This window comes from Leptonychotes weddellii, chromosome 10 (assembly GCF_054177405.1).
Source record: "Leptonychotes weddellii isolate Sample4059 chromosome 10, ASM5417740v2, whole genome shotgun sequence".
Lineage (NCBI taxonomy): Eukaryota > Metazoa > Chordata > Mammalia > Carnivora > Phocidae > Leptonychotes > Leptonychotes weddellii.
In genome coordinates, this window is record NC_138378.1 from 89,168,275 (window position 1) to 89,189,571 (window position 21,297).

Consider the following 21,297-nt stretch of genomic DNA (forward strand, 5'->3'; position numbering starts at 1 on the left):
AATATGATTATCACCATAGCATTAGTTAATGCCTCCATACCATCACATAATTATTTTGTGTGGTGAGGACATTTAAGATCTACTCTTTTAGCAACTTCCAAGTATACAATACAGTATTATTAGCTATAATCACCATGCTGTACATCAGATCCCCAGCATTTGTTAATCTTATAACTGGAAGTTTGTATCCTTTGACAAGTATCTCCCCATTTCCCCTACCCCAGCCCCTGGTAACCACCACTATACATTGTTTCTCTGAGTTTAGCTTTTTTAGATTAAACATAAAAAATGATAACATACAGTATTTCTCTTTCTCTGTCTGACTTTTTTCACATAGCACAATACCCTTAAGATTTATCAGAAGCTTCCCAGGTGGTTCTTTTTTTCTTTTTTAAAAGATTATATTTTATTTATTTATTTGTCAAAGAGTTAGAGCATAAGCAGGGGGAGCAGCAGGCAGAGGGAGAAGTAGGCTCTAAGCAGGAAGCCCGATGCAGGACTCGATCCTAGGACCCTGGGATCATGACCTGAGCCAAAGGCATACACCCAACCAACTGAGCCACCCAGGTGTATCTTCCCAGGTGATTCTTAAACACAGTCATTTTTTAGCACCTCAGGGACAATGCAAATTGCTCTATACTAGGAGTCAGAACACCTGGAAATCTGCCACTTACGATCTGGGTGACTGGTCAAGTTACTTGTCTCTGAGTCTGTTTACTCATCTATGAAATGAGCATAATAATCCCCACTCTGCCCTCCTCACAGCGTTATGTTGATTATTGATGTGACAATCACCCAGTGCACTATGAAAATTACTTTAGAGACCAGAAATCACCATGAGAGACTGCCAAACAGTCCCTTCTGCACACTCTACAAAGAGAATCTGTCCTGCCACCTTGGGCCAACTGACCTCTGATCCTGCCTTGAGCTCCTGCGTGGAGATGCTCTGACAAAGTTCCTTCTGCAAGAGGGCTGGGGGGAAGTAACAGGTAGTTGTCAACAGCTCTGGGTCTCTTGAATAGGTGGAATTTAGAATGCATTTTCCTTCTGAAAATTGCCAAGACAAACTAAGCTAAGTAAAAACAAACAAAAAACACTAAAACATCTAATGTTACTTTTGCAGTGTAAAATAGTGTAGAGTTTTGTGACCATCGTGCATTCAGCTCTCTAATGGAAATTGTACTTCAAGTACCAGACTGACTCAGGGATGAATGTCTAGAGGCTGCCAACAGCCTCTGGTCTCCTACCCTCTACAGCAGGAGTCAGCAAACTTTCTGTTAGGGATGTATAGTAAATATTCTAGGCTTTGCAGGCCAAGAAGCCACATGCTCTATTGTTGTAGTAAGAAGGCAGCCATAGATGACCAATGAGCATGGCTATGTTAGCAAACTGTACAAAACAGGCGGTGAGCTGGATTTTGCCTGCAGGCTATAGTTTGCCAACCAGTCCTGGCTCTAAAATGAAGATCTTAAAGGTGGCTGCAATGGTGCGCTGGAACCAGCTTATATCAGCTTGCAAGAGCCAACTGCTAGCATCTCTTCCCAAATCCCTGTTCAATGACTTCATGTTGGCAGTTTGAAGTCAGCCATGTTGGGAATCATTACACCATGAAAACTGGCAAGATCTGCGTATCAGAGCTCCCTCCGACTCCCCCAATCCCAGAGAACTGGTTGTCAAACATTTGCCAGCGCACTGCTAGGTGTGTGTCTGCTGGGATGGGGGTGGAGTGCAGTGGTTGGGTGAGCCAGACAGTCCACTGGAATGTGGGAAGAAACCACTAAATGTCAGTTCCTATTTTATTTAGTCCTTGTGAATTTTCTAATTTTGTGTAAGTTTCATAATGTACTAATGCTCACATTTCAAAGATGTAGATCCTCAGTTTTGTTTAATTGATTGGGGTCACTGGGATCCAAAATGCTTAGAGTATACCACTCCTAAGGCTGTTATCCCTGTACAGGTAACTCAATGCCAAGCAGAGTACAGGATGGATAAAGGTCTTCTTCTATTCCCAAGACAGCCTTGCTCTTGCCCTCACCTGCCTCACCCTACCCCAGGATCTTGAATGGGAGCAGAAGGAGTGGCCAACTGCGAAAGGAACCTCTGGTTAGGGTGCAGATTAAATACCCTGAGACTGCCCTTTTACAGGCAATCCTTTCTAGCCCACACTCAAGAGTCCCAGCCCCAGCCCTCCAACTGCCTGTGGCCTCAAACATCACAGCCCACTGAAGATTGCTCCCACTCCCAGGTTTTCTGCCTTGCTCTGAACAAGCAGTTTAGCATGGGTTATCTATTTTCACAGATAGGTTCAATCCAAGCTCCCACTGCTTACTGGTTTAGGACCTAGGAAAAGTTACCAAATCTCTCAAAACCTCCTTATCTGTGAAAAGGGGATAATAGTAGCACCTACCTGGCGGGGGTGTTGGGAAGATTAAAATGCTTACTCAAATGAGTAGCATTTAGGCATCTGAGCCATATAAAAGACTCAGAACATGTTAATCTTTATTCTTCTTAACCCTCTTTCCTGTAGCCTATCACTGGGGCATCGTGCCATCAGCAATGCCTGGGGTGGGACAGATCCTTGCACTGGAGGGCCAGTGGAAGAGTGGGGGGTGAGAAATTAGGCAGAAAGTACCTAGGAGCCAAGCACCATACATTGGAAATCACCTGATGGGTGACATTTTAGGGCCATGGATGCCTGGGCCCCCCACATCCCTGAGATTCTGATTGGTCTGGGGAGACACCGACTCATGCTCTGTAAGTTGAATTTCCAGCACTAGCATTGGGCTGTTTGCCTCTTAAATATTTCCAAAACCTGTCCTTCTTTTACTTCTGTTTCCCTCCTATCACGCTGACTTGGGCCTCCCATCATCATGCACTGAGGCTTGTGCAGTATCCTCTTAGCCGGATCAATTCACATCATATCGTTCCTGACCCCATATGCGTTCTTCAGAGTTCCTTCTCAAGGCCACAGCAGAGGTGTAAGTGATTTTAATGTGCTGGTAATTATTTTCTCTAGGGATTCCATCCCCAAACAACAGAGGGAGCAACGGTGGTCGCAGTAGTGCTTGAAGTGACCTCCCTCACAGAGTCGCGGGAGCTTGCCGTGCACTGTGTGCACACACTGCCAGTTTACCCGGGAGGAAGGTCACCTGCAATAGACCTGGGACTCAGGCTGAGGTCTCCTGACTCTTCCTGTGCAGAGGGTGGTGAGGGAAAACCTTAAACCTGACTTGGGGGGTGCCTGGGTGGCTCAGTCGTCAAGTGTCTGACTTCAACTCAGGTCATGATCCCAGGGTCCTGGGATCGAGCCCCGCATCGGGCTCCCTGCTCCGCAGGAAGCCTGCTTCTCCCTCTCCCACTCCCCCTGCTTGTGTTCCCTCTCTCACTGTGTCTCTCTCTATCAAATAAATAAATAAATCTTAAAAAAAAAAAAACATGACTTGGGCTGACAGATGTCACAGTACCTTTAAATTCCAGCATCTGGCACTTAATACTTGTGTCACCTGGGGTAGATACCCTCCCTCGCTTCCTCAGTTTCTGCACTTGAATTTTCTTAAGGTCATCATGAGGTTATCTAGTAGCCTATGAGAAGGTTCTAGATCTGTGAGGGCTGCCAAGGCACTAGTGGTGTGAGCTTCGTGTGCGCCCTCTGCTGGCCAAATTCCTGTTTTTCATAAATTATGTGAGGAGGTCAGGGTTGCTAGCTAGCCTCATGGCAAAGGTCAGAAGAAGGACATGGAAGGTTCCCAGGCTCATAACCTTTCTTCTCCTGTGCCATTCAGCAGGATGTGTTACCTGCACCTCTCTGGAAAGGCAGAGGCCCACCCAGGGTTCATCTTTCTTATTGACCCTCCTGAGATTCACTTCCACAAAGGAAAAGCCTCAGCCTCATCACAGCACCCTTAGGTATCCCCCATCTCTGATCCTCTGACTTCCCTAAGAGAACATAGTGGCACCACCCTCATCCCCACCCTCACCCATCACCACCCTCATCAGTTCACCCAGGGGCCTTACATGAATAGGGAGAGCTCATTGTGGGGAGGCTCATGTTTGGGTCCTGGGGGCTTCTGGTAAAGTCTGAAATCAGAGACAGTGAGGTTAGCACATACAATTGGGATTTTCTAGGGATTTAGAAACATCAGGGCCCATTTAATGCTTTACTTCTTTTTTGTATGTTTTGAGAGACACTAAAGCACAGAGACAGTAATGGCATAAAAAATAGCTTTCCTGGAGGTGCCTGGGTGGCTCAGTCAGTTAAGCCTGATTTCAGCTCAGGTCATGATCTCAAGGTTGTGAGTTTGAGCCCCATGTCAGACTCTGTGCTGGCCATGGAACCTGCTTAAGATTCTCTCTTTCCCTCTCCCACTGTCCTTCCCGCCCCCGCCCCCCAAACCTCTGTCTCTCTCTCTAAAACAAAACAAAACAAAACAAAACAAAACTTTCCTGGTCAAAAATGGTAGAAACGGAAATGAAATAGAGCTAACTTAGTTTCTGAATGCAGAACTTCCTAGAACCCTTACTTATTACAAACATATGCATTGCATTAATTCAGGGGGTATAGTATACATTAATCTGAGAATAATCTGGAGGCTTCTACCTGATAAAACATTAAGTTTGAGAAATACCTGAATGAAATCCCTGGTCATAATCCAAACAACCTTTGCACATTGAGAGTATATAGCACCTAGGGAAGAAGAAAATTCAAACCTTGTGCTCTGGTATGAAGGTTCTACACAGTCTTGACCTTGCTAACTACTTGGCTGTCTGAGGCAATTCTGCCTCTCACCACTCTGAGCCTCATTTTCCCTGTCTGTGCCTCCAGCTCTGACAGTCTATGCTTCTAAGAAGCAGGAGGACTGCACCTTGGTGAGGTAGGAATGGGGGAAGGTGGAGCTGCCCCAGGCCAGGTTCAGACAGAGACTCAAAAGGATTGTGTTGGGAGTCAGAGGAAGACTCTTCCCTTTCTACACAGGCCACCTACAAAGAGGCAGAATTAGGACACGGCCTCATTGTCACCATTTGGAGTTCCCCAGGGTTGGGAAATTACAGTATCTAGTGCTTATGCCTTCCTGGTGTGCACTCCCTGCTGTTTAAGGGACAGAATGTGCATGGTTGCCATCACATGGCCCATGTTCCAGGAGCAGGGCTGGTTCCAAACCTCTCTGTTGGCAGATCCACATTTGTCAGACAAATGTCCTATTTTTAGTTTGGGAACACGGATTGTCATGTGTGAGTTGAAGGCTCAGGGGTTGGGCCTCTGTCATGTTACAGGCCTCTCCCTTCACACTCCATGCATTAGACAGTCATTTGGGTTCAAAGCCTCCTCTTTTCATCCCCCTTGAGCCAACAGCCAAGTGCCTTCCTCCATGGGGCACTCAGAAGCCCTAAGCCGGTGTCATTTTCCCACCCCAGACTCAGACAGCCTCCTCCACTGCAGGGCCTTCTCCTCTGCTTGAGCAGGCTGGGAGGAAAGAAATGCATTTGGATGATCCAGAACCATCCAGTTGGTGAGTCACAACTTCAAAGCCTTGGATCTGTGGGTGAAGGTGATCTGTTTATCTACTACCTAACATACCTAGACACCCATGGCAAAGCTTCATTTTCCCTTCAAAGATTTCTCTTGTCTAATTCATTTACCAGGGAAGTTCTCAAAGGTCACTTACCATGCAAGGTCGACAGGAAGGAATGGGTTTGTGCACAAACCTACAAGGTCCTGCTTTAGGAGTTATTTTTTGGCCCTAGTATGAATGTTTGCAAAAATCTTACCTTCTGAGCAGCACTGGGGCTCGTCTCTTTCCTGGTCTTCAAACTCCATTTTCACACCTGAGTCCTTCAAAAATGACATTTTTAACACAATGAAATGACTCAACAGGAGCCTGGGATGAAAGGTAGGACCTGAGTAGACAGAGAAGAAGACCAGTTATGGCACTTCTGACCCCAGAAACCTTGCTGGACTCCCCTAGTGCTGATTGGCCATCAGCCTTGCTCTCTGCTTAGAAATGTTTGCTGTGTCCAGGAAGGCCTTGTAAAACTTGACCATGCTTCTTCTATCACTCCTTCTTTGATTTTTGCCCCTCCAAAGCAATGTTTCCAAACTGTGGGTATCATTTTTACGGATCTTGACAACATTTGATAAAAATGTAATCGAAAGTTCAAAGTGTATTGCTCTAGTCCTGGGGCTATCAAACTACAGTCCACAGGTCAAATCTGTCCCACTGCCTGTTTCTTTAAATAAAGTTTTATTGGAACACAGCCATGTCCTTTTTCACACGTTGTCTATGGCTGCTTTCTGGCTTCAACGGCAGAGATGAGTATTTGAAAGACAGATCATCTGGCCAGCAAAGCATAAAATGCTGACTGTCCCAACATTTACAGAAAAACTTTGCTGACCCTCTGCTGTAGTCTAATCTTTGCAAAGAAAGGCAGGTTTTTTCCAGCCTCTTGTCATGGAAAACTGAGCCTCCAAAAGTCTCAGAAGGCTCAACTCCTAATGTCTTGGGGAAGGGATGACACAGGACCTCTTCACTGGGAGGGCTTAGAGGAGAGAGATTTCTAAACACCCCTCAATTCTGCAGGCCACATCTCACTCACTTCATAAAGAACTTTCCCCAACATTAGTTCAGGGCAACACAGTGAGGCAAGTAAGGCAAGAATCATTATTGCCATTTTACAGATGAAAAATCTGAAGGTAAGTGAATTCTCAAGGGTAACACCACTTTTAGTTTGCAGAGATGGGCAGTCTGTGTGGAAACCCAATCCTTTGAGACGCGCTTAGGAGTGAGACAAAGGGAACTAAATGGTTTGGCAAAAATTAAAAATGACATGAGAGGGCTCTAGGACTTGGCAGCAAAGACAATGAAAGATAGGGGAGGAGGCCACTGGGTGGGGACACCTGATAGAACTTTAAGGGAGTGGATAGCCAGTTTCTGAGTTTCAGTTATTTGTTATTTGGCTGCATCCCCCAAATCTACCAAGCACACCTGCCTTTGTAGTTTGGGGATAAATCAAGGGACGCAGGGAATTGGTGGCACTTGAGAAGGCAGAGAATTTGGCAGCCACATGACATCAGAATAAGAAACATCTGGCAGAAATGTAGGTACCCAAATACATGAAGACAATGTGGTCCTGATGGAAGACAGAACAATACCTACAGACTGAGGTACTGGGGATAACCCTGTAAGCCGCTTATGGAATTTGCCACCTGTATCAAAATAAATGCAGGTGGCTTCCACAGAGCTCCCTAGAGAAGCAGTGCGTTCAGCCATCTGAGGTGGATCTCTTTTCGCCTAAGAACACTCAAAATATTGAGGCTTCCAAAATCTCTTTTCTGAAGACCAGTACTTTCTAGATTCTGAAATCAGTCTTCTCTAGAATCTGAAAATCAGAGATTTTTCAGCATTATCAGCGTTTCCAGGTCTCCGAAGCTCAGTGTCTACCTGGCCCTCCAGCCATGCTCTGCTTATTGGCAGAAGCCCTCTTGGTAGACATCAGGCTGCTCTTGGGGCTGAGAGTAAGGTGGTCTGGGCAGGTATCAGAGACAATATTTAGAAATTCAGGAAATTCACAGAAGATCATGCTTCTGGGAAAAAGCAAGGCAGGGCCAGAGGCTGCTCTGCTTCCCTGTCTATGTCAGTTGGCCTCTTCAGCTGGAGTCAGTACCACTCACCTGAGCCAGAGATCCTCACGCACTATGGCTCCTGGAGCTCAGCTTGTCTTCTCCCTTCAGGATCTCTCATGTGGAGGGGCCAGGTCTGGTCCTCATTTTGAAGAATCAGTTTGGGAGTATGTATGCAAATATAACAGCAGCATTCCTTTACCCAATAATAAATAGCATCTTAGGTTATTAGTCATTACGTCATTGCTCATTGCCTGCCATTTTCCACACCAAGGGAACAAACAAATTCCTATGGAGTACTGTCACTCTGCCAAGGACTGTGCCACATCCATTCAACACATTTCAAGGCACTGGAGACAGGCTGTGTGGCTGCCAGTCCAGTCTGACAGTGAAGATGTAGGAAAGAGACATGAATGAAAGGAAAGGGGAAACACAGGGTCCAGGCTGGACACTGAGCCTGGGAGGTTCAGGCAAGCCCTTGTTCGCCTGCTGGTTCTTTACTCCAGTCCCAGAGTTCAGCCAGAGGCAAATATCCTTCTTTCATCTCTCCTTAAGGAGCACTCCAGGACGTCACTGACACTCCTGTCCACCTCTTCTCTGTTCGCTCTTCTTCAGTGGTGACATGCAACACATCCCTAAGGGACCTTCCTTGTTGAAGCCCACCAAGAACCAGCTTCTCCCTACAGCCTGTTGGCTATTAACTTGCTTTTTTTAATTATTATTTTGCATTGCATTTGCTCTTGTCAGTTAACGAGTGTGGCTGTACTTCACAAAGCCAGTAACAGCTGGTCCATTCAGAGGAAAATCCACACGACCAAGTAAGATCAGAGCTGCTGGGCCATGAGCAATGGCACAGGGGCAATGGCAACAGCCACAGCAGTCCACTGTATGCTCTCAGGATGCCAGGCCCGGGCTAAGCCCGACGCGTTCCTTAGCTCCCCTAATCCCGTGCTGATCCTGGGGCTGGCTGCTGGCCTCCCAGCTTCCACTGCAAAAGGCAGTGCAGGTTAAGTGATTTCCCTGAGGTCACAGACCAAGTTCCGGGCAGTCCAGGCCTTTCTGAGAATGTTGAAGCTCCATCTTTCAAATATGGGTAAAGACTAGGATTTTATCTTCAGATCTTCTTCCAGGCTCACATCTACATAGCAGGCAAATACAGGAATGTGTCTGACAAATTATTTGGTAACATCCTTTCCTATTTACAATGCAGCCTGCCTTTTCTACTTAAGATGACATCTCAAATATCATTTCATCTCATCAATATTTTTCTGTAACATTATTTTTAATTGCTGCAAGGTATTTCATTATTGGTCTAAAGATCTGAAAAATGTTATACCCTTGATAGCTACACTAGAAATGTCTAATTTGTCTGTTAAATGCTTAATACAGATCTTTAGAGAATTTCTTGATAAGCCTTTGGCAGGGGTATGAGATTGTGAAGGAAAATATGAAATAAAAAAATGGGAAACCCAACTGAGTATAAATTCTGTCATCCAACAGTCAAAGAATTAAAATGTGATTTTGAAATTGGTTTCATTCCTGCATTCTGCATCACCATAGGATGCTGACACTTCTCGTGATTTGTCCATGCATGCATAGCAGGAGGGGCAGCAAGGTGAAATCTCTGCTTCAGAACTACCCATGAGGAACAGTGCTAGGGGAACAGACCCAGCTGCAGTTGCCCACAGGAAACATTCAGTCTGGAGTCCAGAGCACAGTGTCCAAGGGTGCATTGCCTCTGCAAGCATTGCATGGGGGAAGATGGGACTGGGTCCCATACAGGTAACACCAAGTCCTAACAGATGGCAGGAGCATAGCAATAAGGAATCCAGGTCAAGTGGTAGCCACATATCCAGCTGAGCATCCAGCCAGCATCTGAAAGGCCCATCAGCAAGTAGCAGGGGCCTTATCATTAGCATGAGGTTCAGAAGACTGGCAAATTTTCAGAGGCCACAGTGTTAAGTAGTGAGTAAGACAGAATTCAGAACAGAACATAGAGTAAGAAAGTAGAGGACGTTATGTAATTTCATGTTTGTTGTAAGAAACATTTGGAAGTCAGTAAAGGGATGGTTGCAATCCCCATTATTAGTGTGGCTATTAACTAACATCTCCTGACTGCCAGTCTGCTCGTTTCCACCTTACATTTTTTCCATCAATATCTGTAGGTCAATGTTTGACATGTATCCTGTAGTTGTTATGTACAGTATTTTTTTTTAAAGATTTTATTTATTTATTTGACAGAGAGAGACACAGCGAGAGAGGGAACACAAGCAGGGGGAGTGGGAGAGGGAGAAGCAAGCTTCCCGCAGAGCAGGGAGCCCGATGCGGGGTTCGATCCCAGGACCCCGGGATCATGACCTGAGCCGAAGGCAGACGCTTAACTGACTGAGCCACACAGGCGCCCCTATGTACAGTATTTTATACGTGACCATGAGATCAGATATATATCAATTCTATTGAGCAGATGTTCTCTATCCTTACTGATTTTTTTGTCATCTTGTTCTATCAATTATGTAAGAGGCACATTAAGATCTCCTACTATGCCATAGATTTATTATTTTGATCTTGAATTTGGCATTACGTATTTTGAAGTCATGTTAATTAGGTGCATATAAATTTATAATTTTTTATCTCTCTGGTGATCTGAGACTTTTATCCCTAAGGAGAAACCCTCTATCTCTAGGAATGCTTATTGTCTTAAAGCCTACCTTGTCAGATACAGAGGTCTTCTTTAAATTAATATTTGTGTGGTATATCTTTTCCCATCCTTTTCCTTTCAGCCTCTTCCACCTTTATGCTTTAGATGTATCTCTTGCAAATAGCATATAATTGGGTTCTGTTTTCTTTCCATAATTAACCTTATCATATAACTGCTTACATCATTATGGATTATAAGACATACCAATATTTTATAGACCAATAAGAAAGAGAAACACCACCAATTAAACCATGACACAGCATCTCAACAATAGCACTATGAAGTGCACAAATCAATCATACCAGCTTCTCCATGGTTCAAATTTTCTTTCATCAATTCCAAGGGATTTGTCAATTTCTCCTGTTTTACATTGCACATATCTCAGACACAAAGTGTAACAGACCTTCATCTACTTGTGGCTAGCTTCTTTTTTAGGTCTTTGAAAGCTCTTGGTATTTGCAAAAAAAAACAAAAGGAATTGCTTCAGTATTATTACCTTTTTACCCTACTGCTCAGTTTTCATGCCAATTCAGAGGGCATCTTTTTGAAACATTTTCAACAAAAATTAAACTCAATATATGGAATAACAATGATCCGCAAAACTCAACCGATGACCAAAAAAAAACTCTGACATGTTAGCACAACCTGGCAGGACTCACGCAATGCCACAATCTGTCATATGCCTCCCAATTCCAGAAATGTAAAAATATGAGTAAATGTGTGTATTAAAATCAATGAAATAGAGCATTTGGGTTTAAAAACCTACCACTGTTATGGTGCTTTATAGTCATTACTCCTATTCTGTTTCTTCTCCCCTTTCTTGCTTTCTTTTGGTTTGAATATTTTTTGCCATTCCATTTATCTCCCTACTAGTTTGAAATTTATATACTTATATACTTATTTTCTATATTTTTAGTGCTTATCCTAGAAGTATCCCCCATGCATCCCTAAATTATAAAGACTAATGCTAATGAATAACGTTATCCTCCTCCCAGACAATCAAGGATGACAGAACTCCATTTACCTCAACTTCGTCCAATTTATATGCTTCTACTGTCATATATTTTAATTTCATATACTTTTAAAACTTTAAGATACTATTATTATTATTATTTCATAACATGAGTGTTAATTTATTTTCACCTATATATTTAGTAACTTCTTTGCTCTTCATTTCTTCTTATACCTATACCTTCCATCTGGGATCATTTTCTTCTTATCTGAAGTCTGTATTTTAGGCTGCACTGTCTAATATGGTAGCCACCAGCCACATGTGACTATTTAAGTGTAAAGTAAGTAAAATTGAATAAAATCTAAAATTCAGTTCCTTGGTCTCATTAGAGATGCATTTCAAGTGCTCACTAGCCACACAGGTGGCTGGCTAAAGGCTACAGCATGGCAAATAGAACATTGTCATCACCTTCGAAAGTTCTATTGGATAGTGCTTATCTAAAGTTTCCTTTCCTGCAGACCTTATGGTAGTGAACACCCTCTGTTTTTGTTTAGCTGAAAATATCCTCATTTCACCTTCATTCCTGAATTGCCAAGTTCATCATTACCAGAAGGGAAGCTCCAGTGTGTACTCTGCCTGTATCGAGATACTTCTGCAGGTCCTACTGTCCTACCATCCGCCTCAAGAACAGTCAGTCTCTGTCAAAAGGCAATCTTAAAAACTCACGTGGAACTTAGATTTTTTTTTTCCAGAGAACAGTCTTATCCATGGGGTCAGAGATAAGTAAAATGCCACTATTGCAGCTGGGAATAAATAAGGAACTGAGTGGGATTTAAGTGGGTGAGACTGGGAAGCCAGTCATCACTTATTACATTTCTTTCTGTCAGAAAATGCATCTTACATTCCAAACTCACTCACATATGAGCTTTTGGAAACTCCAAGGAACCTCTGGCCCCTGTCCGCTAAGAGGGATCCCCGTAAACAGCCTGTAAACGGGGAGAAACTATTAGTATTTCTAATTATATAACAGTAGGAAAGCACAAATATAAACCACTTTTTTAAAAAGCAAATATTAAAAATGTGTGCTCAAAAATTTAACTGTTTGGGTGACCATGATTTAAAAACTATATATATATATTTTTTAAAGATTTTATTTATTTATTTAACAGAGCAAGAGAGAGCACAAGCAGGGGGAATGACAGGCAAAGGGAGAGGGAGAAGCAGGCTCCCCACTGAGCAAGGAGCCCGATGCGGAGCTCGATCCCAGGACTCTGGGATCATGACCTGAGCTGAAGGCAGACACTTAATGACTGAGCCACCCAGGTACCCCAGAAACTATATATTTTTTATATTTGGGGGTTTAAAATATAAAATTATATAAAATTAAATTTATTAAATATAAATTTTAAATATAAAATTATTTAAATTAACTAAACTTATTTTATTTATTCAGCTTTATTTTTTTTAATCCCAGGTTGGAATGCAGACTGTAACAAAAGAATCTAAATGTAGTAAAAAGGTATGAAATAACCTCACCGCAGGGAATGAGGGAGAAAGGAAAGGTGCTGACCTCAAGTAACTTTGGAAATGAGTGGAGTCTATAAGACCAAAGGCAAAGGAACCGTACATAAGCCCTGCATGCAGTTGGTAAAGTTTCCCACAGAGTGTGGAGTACAAGTGAACAACTTTGAAACCATTATACATGGGTACTGGCATTCAACAATTAAGCAAATGAATGGTGGATGGTAGCAGCCAGGTTTCTCACTGTTACAGGGAGAGTTTACAGACAAGCATGGGGAAAAGGCTGAAGTGATCCATGTGGAAATGGATTAGAGACATCAGTATGAACTCAGGTTTGGCGTAATATAGTACAGACAGTTACAAACAGAAATATTTATCAATATATGTCTGTGCCTGGGTTGGTATCACAGGTATATTTCCCTGATTGGTCAGCTGGGAGAGCCTGGAAGCAATGATACCCAGTACAACAAGCATATCTAGTGCCCAGTTCATAGTTTTTAATACCATTCTCTAATAAAAAGAATTAAGACTCCTTGGGAAAATGCCTGAAATTCTAGGGCTGGGTCAGGAAATGTACAAGATGGGTCTAGAGTACCTTGTAGTACCAGAAAGTAAAAAAAGCAGGGGAGGCAATGATTGGGTATGTCAAAGGGACCCCAGAGCCAGCTGAAAGGGTTCCCAGTGGCAAAGTTGGAATAATTTGAGCAACAAAACAAATAATATACCATTGGATTATAAAGTATAAAATAAATATCCATGAATCCATACTGATATAAATAAATGATTGAATAAATAAGTAAGTGGGGGAGAACAGATTTCCTCTGCAGAGGAAATCCCAATAATTTATGTATATACTTCCTCCCTCAAAGAGGTGGAGCATAACTCCCCTCACCTTAGGTGTGGGCTGACCCATACTGTCTCCCTTCCAAAGAGTACAGTGTAAAGGCCGGGGCCGGGTGGGGGAGCGGGGGGCGGCAAGAGAGGGACATAATATAACAGTGGAGAAATCTGGCAGACACTTCCTCAGTCAGCCGATCAAGTCTAACATCAACATTGATAAATCATATTGATAACATGTAATTTTGATATGATGTCATGAGACTGGTACTTTACCTCAATGGTCTTCCTCCCAAACGCCTGTAACTCTAGTTTAATCATAAGAAAAATATGAGGCAGGGGTGCCAGGGTGGCTCAGTCGTTAAGCGTCTGCCTTCAGCTCAGGTCATGATCCCAGGGTCCTGGGATCGAGCCCCACATCGGGCTCCCCGCTCTGCGGGAAGCCTGCTTCTCCCTCTCCCACTCCCCCTGCTTGTGTTCCCTCTCTCGCTGTGTCTCTCTCTGTCAAATAAATAAAATCTAAAAAAAAAAAAAGAAAAGAAAAGAAAAATATGAGGCAAACCCCAATTGAAGCAAAATCTACAAAATATCTCAAACTGTCAAAGTTATTAAAACAAGAAAGTCTGAGAAACTGTCACAGTCAAGAGGGCTCCACGCTCAGTGGGAAGTCTGCTTGAGATTCTCTCTCTCCCTCTCCCTCTGCCCCTTCCTCCACTTGTGCTCTCTCTCTCTTCCTCTCTAAAATAAATAAATAAATTTTTTTAAAAAATAATAAAATCTGAACAAAGTATGTACTTTAGTTAATAATGATATATCAAGCAGCACCTGGGTGGCTCAGTCAGTTAAGCGTCTGCCTTCGGCTCAGGTCATGATCCTGGGGTTCTGCGATCCAGCCCTGCATCAGGCTCCCCGCTCAGCAGGGAGTCTGCTTTTCCCTTTGCCCCTCACCCCCTTCTCATGTTCTCTCTCGCTCTCTCTCAAATCAATAAATAAAATCTTTAAAATAATAGTAATGATGATATATCAATATTATTAGTTCATTCATCATGACAAATGTGCCCTAACAACGTAAGATGTTAACAACAGAAGAAACTGGGTGTGGGGTATGTGGGTATTCTCTGTACTATCTTCACAACTTTTCTATAAACCTAAAAATATTCTAAAATAAAATAGATATTAATTTTTTAAACATTTAATTTTTTATTAAAGTCCATATGTCTTTTTATACTTTGGGGTTTTGGATCGTGTGGCACATATTCATTTTTTTTAAGATAATAACAATAAATGCGAATTCTCATGCTCCTATACCCTGAGCTTCTGATTTAGCAGGCCCAGGGGTAAGCCCAGAAAGAGGCTTTTTCACAGAGTTCCCCATGTGATTCTGGTGCCGGTGGTTCAGATCATATTTGGAGAAATACCACCTCTTCCTGATATGTTTTATTTAAAAGTGCAAGAAAATGTATGACACAGTTGAGAGCCATTTGGGGTGATTGGGACCTAGCAATCTGCACTAACAGTGTTTGGTCTAGCCTCAAATACAGATGATCAGCATCCTACCACAATAAAGAAAAAAAAACGTAACATGAGCCTGAACATGGAGAACAACAGCATCAGGGAGGAATCCCAATACTTAAAAAAAATAAATAAACCAAACTGTAGTTGTTTTTTCAGCACTAACTCATTCATTCACACATTCATTCATTTCATTTTTAAAAACTTATTTGCACAAGGCACGGTGCTAAATGCTGAAAATAAAAATGGTGAACAAATGCAGACACCATCCCTACCATTGAGGGAACTGTAGCCTAGTGGGAGATATGGATGTCAATCAAAGTTCCACCCAAGCAAATGTAAAACTACTCCTAGCACAAGCCCTGTGAAGGAGAGGGGCCCAGCTTATCACAGGGACTTTAGTCAAGGGGAAAGAGAGGGCTTCTCTGAGCAAGTGACTCTCGAACTGAGCTCTAAGAGGAGATAGGGTTTAACTAGCCCAAGAGGGGAGATAGTAACTCTTTGGGGTCAGAATGTTTCTGTTATTAATGTTAGAATAAGCAAAAGCAGAGTAAAGGCAGAGCAATGAGGACTCTGTGAGAATTGCTGCATCTCTCTATCTGGCAGGTTAACAGGTCTCACAGACACCTCATCTGTGTGCTTTTAATCTTCATGCTCTCCTTCCCCAGCAGAGGAAAAGGATCACTGCCCCAGAAACGGAGAGCTCATGGCACCTACCTTTCTTCCTCCCCCATTCCACCTACTCCATCCTCTGGGGCATCCATAAAGCCAGCTTCCTGACAAAATTGAAACAAATTATTCATGAAAGTCTATTTGCAAGAAAAGGCTTTGGGCACACCCAGGGCAATCGACTGCTCAGAATTCAGCAAAAAATGGAACGTTTCTTTTTCCTTCCCTCATCTACCCATGAGTTGTGCTCACTTGCTATCCACCAAGGTAAGAGCTGGGGGAGGGGGGGGATCATGTGCTCTTCTCAGTATTTCAAAGTGTCAGGAAAAAAGACATATTTAACCACATTTAGGCCTTCCAAGCAAACCCAGGGATCAGGTCTCTCTGCTTTTAGGTGGAATTTCCCCAACTCTATACTGTGGTCTGATGATCTTGTACTAAACAGAAGTCATGATTGACCATTGCATGGTTTTACCACACAGTTTAAAACATAAACTAACTCTTGCTTAGTAGTGCAGTTTGTTTATAAAAATCTATCAAAATATACTGTGGAGTTGGAGGGATAAAAGCAGAATTCAACAAGTTTCAGTAGTGCAAAGACTGGGAACACTGAAACAGCAGAAAGAACTGGTTTTTGAAAGATGCTGGCTCCATCTGCTCCAGCTCTGTGAACTCACTCACCTCAGCTTTTCTGACCCAACTTCTCCTGTTGTAAAGTAAGATCATGTTGGCCTCTCTGGACAGTTGTTAGAATCAGAGGTACAGCACATATCACAAGGCCTAAGCAATGGTAGATAGTTCATAGGTGGAGTTCTGATGATGATGATGATGGTGATGATAATGATAGTGACGAAGACAATTATGATGATGGGGATGGTAAAAGTAATGATGATGATGATGGGGATGGTAATAGTAATAATGATGATGATGGGGATGGGGATGGCAATAATGATAACTTCCCATCTACAGAGATTCTGGATCAATTGGTTTGGGATGAGGTTCAGGCAACAGTACTAATTTAAAGCTCCCCAGATGACTCTAATATATAGCCAGGGTTGACAGCCACTGCCCTAGACCAGCAGTCCTTAAACTCTTTGATCTCAGGACCTCTTTATACTCTTAAAAATTATTAAGACCCCAGAGAAGTTTGTTTTAAAACAAAATTTTAGGGGCGCCTGGGTGGCTCAGTCGTTAAGCGTCTGCCTTCAGCTCAGGTCATGGTCCCAGGGTCCTGGGATTGAGCCCTGCGTTGGACTCCCTGCTCCACGGGGAGCCCGCTTCTCCCTCTCCCACTTCCCCTGCTTGTGTTCCCTCTCTAGCTGTGTATCTCTCTGTCAAATAAATAAATAAAACCTTTAAAAAAAATAAAACAAAATTTTAAAATACAAAAACATATACAAATCTTTCATTAGCCATTTGAGCAATACCATCATCATATGTCATATAGCTTCTGGAACACTCCCCTGGACACACATTAAAAAATGAGAAGAAAAAAGGTAAATAATGCCTTGTATTGTTATAAAAATAGTTTTGACTTCATGGACCTCCTGATGCTGCCTTAGACTAAACTTTTTACACCTAGGTATTGCCCTCTACAACCCCAACATTGCATACACACACAGGCACACACACACCATCAGCCTCCATTCCTGGCATCTCCACCACACCTAGAAGAGGAATCACACCCACTGGCTCTCAGTCAATACAAGACAATCATGTTCCATGTAGTCTGATAGATGGAGCATTAGAAAGAGGCTGGGCTGAAGCTCTCCTCAGCTCTGTTTGCTTAAAACAAACCATGAAAGATTTGCAAAGTAAATAAGCAGTGTAAACAAGATTGCAAGATCTGCATGGGCAAATAAACTGTTTTTATGCATCCTCAGACTCTTTGGAACCAGACTAGACACAGCACATAATTGCTTGACCAATCACACATTACCTTCATGACTGGCAATAACAAACAAGACACTGTTGGCTGACCCAGATGAGTAGCAAAAGTTGCAAACTGGTCACAATGGGAAAGATTAGTCACAGACAAGTTCATCTGACCCACACAGTGTTACTTTAAAATCCTGATTGATTCCCAACATTAAAAGCCAAGAAATTTCACATTTTAAAAAATCTGGATTTGGGGCTTTTTTTTTTTTTTTAATCTAGCAATACTAAGGCTTTGTTTCCACAGAGGGTTGGAGTAGAGTGATAAATGCGCCTTCAGATGGTGGTTGGGTTTCTTTCTTACCGCAACCCACTTCTTCCAATTCTATCACCTGCCATGCCCACCAGGTACTGTATTTGGTGTTATATTATATTCTTGGATAGCCTTTATTTAGAAAGTTCATGGATCCTGAAGGCTTCTCCTTTTGTGCAAGCTATTTTAGTAAGGTTAGAATCACTCCATTTACACACAGGTCAGGATTACTATAACCTCTACTATCCAGAAGCTCCTCCGAGATCTGATGGGCATGAAGAAGGCCTCCAAAAAGCCAAGAGAGTGGGCATAAAGTACATTGCAACTTTCTCCAGGTAAAGGCATCACACTTGACCAATTTACTTCTATTTCACACATAATTCTATAAGCTTTTTCCAAACAGATTGTCTAGCTCAAAGATGAAAATAATTAGGAGAAAAAAATTTTCAGTTTGTGAACATAAGAAGGAATCCTTTCCCCCCCAAACCTACCCTTCCCCAAAAAACACAGTCCAAGGAATTTTTTTCATCAAGATTAATGGTGGATATAGGAAGAAATACTCTTCCCAACTATAATGCCACAATGATTAAGACAGCATGGTATTGGTAGAGGAATAGACACATAGATAAATGGAACAGAATAGAGAACTCAGAAATAGACCCACACAAATATGTCCAATTAATTTTTGACAAAGGAGCAGAAGTAATTCAATGAAGGAAAGATACCCTTTTCAGTAAATGGTGCTAGATAACTAGACATCTACAGGCAAAAAATCAACTTCAACCTAAACCTCAACCATATATAAAAATTAACTCAACAATGCGTATTATATAAGACTGATGAATCACAGATGTGTACCCCTGAAACAAATAATACATTACATGTTAATTAAAAAAATAGTTTAATGTACAAAAAATAACTCAAAATGGATCATGGACTTAAACAGAAAATATAAAACTATAAAACTTCCAGAAAAAAATGGAGAAAAATCTTTGGTACCTAGGACTACACAAAGAATTCTTAGACTTGACACCAAAAACATGATCCATAAAAGGAAAAATTGATAATTTGGAATCATCAAAATTAAAATGCTCTGTAAATTATCCTGTTAAAAGGATAAAAAAAACAAATTACAGACTGGGAAAAATATTTGCAAATCACATATCTGACAAAGAACTTGTATCTAGAATATACAAAGAACTCTCAAAGCTCAACATTTAAAAAATAAACCATGCAATTAGAAAATGGGCAAAAGGGGGTGTCTGGGTGCCTCAGTCAGTTAACCGTTGGATTCTTGATCTCAGCTCAGGTCTTGATCTCAGGGTCATGAGTTCAAGCCCCACATTGCACTCCACACTGGGCATGGAGACTACTAAAGGAAGGGAAGGGGAGGGGAGGGGAGGGGAGGAGAGGAGAGGAGAGGAGAGGAGAGGAGAGGAGAGGAGAGGAGAGGAAGGAAGTAAAAAGGGCAAAAGACATGGGCAGATATTTCACCAAAGATAATAAGCAAATGACAAGTAAACACATGAAAATATATTCAACATCATTAGCCATTAGAAAAATGCACATTAAAACCCCACTGAGATATCACTCCATACCTATCACGATGGCAAGAATGAAAAAATAGTGATAACACCAAATGCTAGCAAAGATGTAGAGAAACTGGATCACTCATACATTGTGATAGAAATATAAAATGGCATAGCCACTCTGGAAAATTTTTTGGCAGTTCCTTTTAAAACTAAAAATGAACCTACCATATGACCCAGCCATTGCACTCTTGGGCATATATCCAGAGAAATTAAGATTTAAGTTCATACAAAAACCTATACACTGATGCTTTATGTTCACTTTATTCATAATGGCCCCAAACTGGAAACTATCCAAATGTCCAAGAGGCAACTGGTTAAACAAACTGTGGTACATCCATACCAGGGAATACTACTCAGCAATAAAAAGGAAAGAACTATTGATATACCTAACAACTTGAATGAACCTCAAGGAAATCATGCTAAGTGAAGAAAAGCCAATTTCAAAAGAATACTTACTTCATGGTTCCATTTATATAACATCCATTAAATAACATAATTATAGAGATGGAGAACAGATGAGTAGTAGCCAGGGGTGAGGGATAAGGGGAACAAAGTGGGTGTGGGAGATGTGTGGGGTGGCACAGTTCAGTATCTTGCTTGATTGCAGTGCTTACATGGAGCTACACATGTAATAAAATTGCATAGAGCTGCAGACACACACAAATGAGGGTGTGTGTGTAACTGGGGAGATCTGAATAAACTCTGTGGATTATACCAAGGTCAGTTTCCTGGTTTTGCCATTGCCCTGTAAGAATGCAAGATGGTAACACTAGGAGAAACTGGCTGAAGGGCACTCAATCTCCCTTTGCACCTTCCTGCCAATCTTTAATTATTTCTAAATAAAATGTTTTCTTAAAAGGCTACGTCATTTAATTTTAGAAGGCCCCTTTTACTATTGGAACTCATATTTCTCTGTAATGATCAAGAGACAGCACTAATCGTCCCTGACCTCCTGGGGCTCACAGCTCCCGCTGATTTGTTCTGTAATGCTGGACAAGCCACTTCTCTTCTCTGCCCTTGATTTCCCATCTTCGAAATGAAAACTGAATGACTGTTAAAAACTCTTGCAGTTCTTGAGATGAAGAGCCTCAGATGGCCTGAAGAGACTGCCATGTAATATAAATGTGGGCTTTTTACTCAGTCAACCATACGAGACAGGGCAAAAACCAGGGCATGACAACCAAGGAGACATGTAAACAAGGACCATCAGACATCTGCTCTGGGCCCTGGAGCCCGATTGGTGTCGCCAGCTGGCAGAGTATGAAGACAATGGGGGCTTTTAGAAAACATATGAGTGGAGCTACAAGGGGAGAAATGAGAAAGATGTGGGAGCAGTGCCAGTCCTCACATGATTCAGCCACACATACGTGTGGATATGAAAGTCACAGCCTGCAAGCCAGACTCCACCCTGGCCTCTTCAGTCCCCACCAGGTGGCAGGATTTGCTCATAGTCTTACTGCCTAAGCTGGTGCCCAGACACCAACATACTGAAGGCATTTCATCCAGTCCCGTGGTTTCAAATACCATCTCTTAGCCAATGATGTCCATGTTTACATCTTAGCTCTCACCTCTCCCATGGAATCAAGACTTGTTTGTCTAACTGCCAATCTCACATTGATATTTGGCATTTCAAACTGCAAATGGCTAAACCCAAACTCTTGCCTCCCTGTCATCCAAACCTGCTTCTTCCCAGTCTTCTCCCTCAGGAATGGG

At 42.3% G+C, this 21,297-nt stretch overlaps 1 protein-coding gene across 3 annotated transcripts in view; it reads right to left on the reverse strand.

Annotated features, from left to right (window-relative positions):
* IL36G (interleukin 36 gamma) overlaps positions 1 to 21,297 on the reverse strand; it is a 153,306-nt gene that overhangs the window by 36,487 nt on the left and 95,522 nt on the right. The window contains exons 2-5 of one of the 3 annotated variants that reach the window (XM_081796765.1): positions 7,667 to 8,753; positions 5,767 to 5,895; positions 4,863 to 4,977; positions 4,015 to 4,077 (exon numbers count right to left, since the gene is read on the reverse strand). The gene's annotated coding sequence lies outside the window, so the exon portion shown is untranslated. The remainder of the gene's footprint in view (positions 1 to 4,014; positions 4,078 to 4,862; positions 4,978 to 5,766; positions 5,896 to 7,666; positions 8,754 to 21,297) is intronic. The other 2 variants (XM_081796764.1, XM_081796766.1) reach the window with 2 other exon arrangements.